Source organism: Engraulis encrasicolus, chromosome 16 (assembly GCF_034702125.1).
Source record: "Engraulis encrasicolus isolate BLACKSEA-1 chromosome 16, IST_EnEncr_1.0, whole genome shotgun sequence".
Taxonomy (NCBI): Eukaryota; Metazoa; Chordata; class Actinopteri; order Clupeiformes; family Engraulidae; genus Engraulis; species Engraulis encrasicolus.
In genome coordinates, this window is record NC_085872.1 from 26,691,822 (window position 1) to 26,694,696 (window position 2,875).

Genomic DNA, 2,875 nt, shown 5'->3' on the forward strand with positions numbered 1-2,875 from the left:
GCACCTTAAGTTTCGATTGTGCCGCTTGGAGAGGAGGCATTTAAATGTTAGGCTACAATTTAGGCTATTAAAGTAGGCATCGTCTAGCCTACACACGTTCCGATTTTTTTTTTTTTTTAACTTTAACACGTTGTGCAAAATGAGTAATTTAAAGCGCACCGGTTACTAAACGAGGCCGGCTACTAAACGGGGCCGGTGTCTATTTTTCCGATTTTTCACAACACCCGGTTACAAAACGAGGCCGGCTACAAATCGAGGAAATAGGCCTACGGTAGCCTGTCGGTACCTTACCTGTCGCTTCTGCCTTATCTGTCGCTTTGGGGTCCTAGCTGCGTTGCCCTGGTAAACAAACGGCTGCAGTTAACTGCTCCGCTCCCTGACAGGATTTTTCATTCATTCGTGCCAATGAAACAGGAGGCCTCGATTCGTGCAGAAGATAAGGTACGTAACTGAGATATATATGTAAGAAAACTATTTAACCTCATAGACTAACCTTGTATACGGTACATTCTAACAATATATTTCTAAAGTTTTTAGTCATTCCCGTTCATTTGAAGCGTAATTCCCCCCTTACTGTGGCTAGTTTGGATGAGATGACTTGACCCTAGCTAGCATAACATATATAAATGGCAGCTAGCTCTACACTATTTCGGGCATTCGCTAACAATCAGTGTGCAGATAACTAGCGCAAACGTGCCGAGATATCTTGTTTATTATAAAAATAAACGCTTGTGTTGTGCCATGGCTTATATGGTGATGACGTTTGAGATTGTAAATTTACGGGCCACAGATGTGTCTATGGTAAGGCCGACCTGACGAGATAGCTGCCTACTGAGGTTTGATTGGATATGGACATTGTTTATTTCAGAAGGAAAATGTTTGGAGTGGAATTGTTTGGAAGACAATCTTGGGACAATTTTGCTCTTTGGGTCTTTGTGCCAACCATGCCAGCTATCGTAGGGTGCTCTGGGAACTTCTTAGATCTGTTTACTGTATGTACACTTACTGAAATAAGCATTTTGTTTACATAAAATCCCTTGTCATTTCACCACTAGGTTTGAAACCCAGACAGCACGAAGCATCTTGCCGACGTCAAAATCAGATCAACAGACTGGGACATCAGCCTTCTCTTGGGAATAGGCCAGATATGCCATAACAAGAAATGGTAAGTCTATCACTACATAAGATCCATAACAAAATACTCCTAGTTAAATCTTAAATGTGACCTGGTGGCATTATTGCGTGAATGCTTATGTTGCACACTCAATCCATAAGGTCCTCAAGTGTGTTGAGTTTTGCTGAGTTCGTTGTTTATTTACATTTTCCTCAGCATAACTGTACAGCTGACACTGCTGCCTTCTGTATCATAACAAAGCCTGTCACTTCCACGTTTCGTTCTTTATGTGACCGAAGTCACTGGCTACTGCACCATAGAGGGTCTCTGCACTCATTGCTGGTCCTATGATGCCATCTATTGGCGAGAACGTGCTACAGCATAATTAAACTAAAAGACAACTTCTGACAGGACAACAAAAAGACAGGGAGTGAGAATAAGGGAATAACAAAAAGACAAAAATTGGGGGGTCCACTACACTTGCATACCTGATTGTGATGCTGTCACTCATTTTCTAGTCTATATCTTGGACTGAAAAAGGATTACATTATTATGTTTTCAGGTGTTTTGCCCCTGCGGTTGTGAAGAGGATGCTGTGGAGGTGGCAGCATGAACGTGTCACACAGACATTGGCTAAACTACTCGGTAGGTACAACGAAATAAAAGATGCCAGCACAAATATTACCTATAGCCTACCTATTTTTGCATTGCGAGCTGTCCACGTGTGTGGTGCTAGGGGCGAAATGTGCACTGGCAGCACTCGTCGTTGAGTTTGGGAGATGTGGATGCATGTCTCCCGCTGCCCGTCAACGTCTAAGACAATGTCTCGTGATAGTGGTGGGAAATGCAATGTCATCTCATAATCATCTCATATGCGATGTAGGCTATAATCTCGAAGCGTGCATACGATTTCATCTTGGCCAGTCAGAGATGGCACCAGTTTTTTTTTAAATGGCTGCACCCTGTGCGCCGGGAAGGCTGTTTTCTTAAAACTAATAAAGAAACCTGCTTCATCATTGGCGGGTATGCAGTGACTTAACTGTTTGCGCAAGAGCCTCCAGTATAAGCACCTGTTCGGCGTGATCTAGCACAGTGCAACAGTTGCAACCTCGCGCATGGAACTCCATTAAATCGTGGACTTCGGTGTGAGGTCTATTCTGAGCAGTATGAACCAATCGAGTCGGTTTTGCTATTAAGCAAAATACTTCACTAATGTCTACTTTACTAAGAGGTATTTTGTGTAGGCCTAATATTTGGAGACATCACCTTTCCCTTTCTGCAAAGCGCTTTCGGGAAGCACGTCTCTCTCTCTCTCTCTCTCTCTCTCTCTCTCTCTCTCTCTCTCTCTCTCTCTCGCTCGCTCTCTCTCTCTCTCTCTCAAACACATGCCAACTCGTCCAACTCTTCGCAAGACGACGGCTATGTTTAATGTCACATGGCTTGTCTTGTTGGATAGGCTACCAGGCAAACTTGCAAGCACCTTAAGTTTCGATTGTGCCGCTTGGAGAGGAGGCATTTAAATGTTAGGCTACAATTTAGGCTATTAAAGTAGGCATCGCCTAGCCTACACACGTTCCGATTTTTTTTTTTTTTAACTTTAACACGTTGTGCGAAATGAGTAATTTAAAGCGCACCGGTTACTAAACGAGGCCGGCTACTAAACGGGGCCGGTGTCTATTTTTCCGATTTTTCACAACACCCGGTTACAAAACGAGGCCGGCTACAAATCGAGGAAATAGGCCTACGGTAGCCTGTCGGTAC

The 2,875-nt window shown here is 43.7% G+C and overlaps 1 long non-coding RNA gene across 1 annotated transcript; it reads left to right on the forward strand.

Moving 5' to 3' along the window:
- The first annotated feature begins 344 nt into the window (after positions 1-344).
- Positions 345-1,760, forward strand: LOC134466439 (uncharacterized). Its single transcript, XR_010038301.1, has 3 exons — positions 345-441; positions 1,056-1,165; positions 1,677-1,760. It is a non-coding gene; the product is annotated as an uncharacterized LOC134466439 (long non-coding RNA).
- Positions 1,761-2,875: the final 1,115 nt, after the last annotated feature.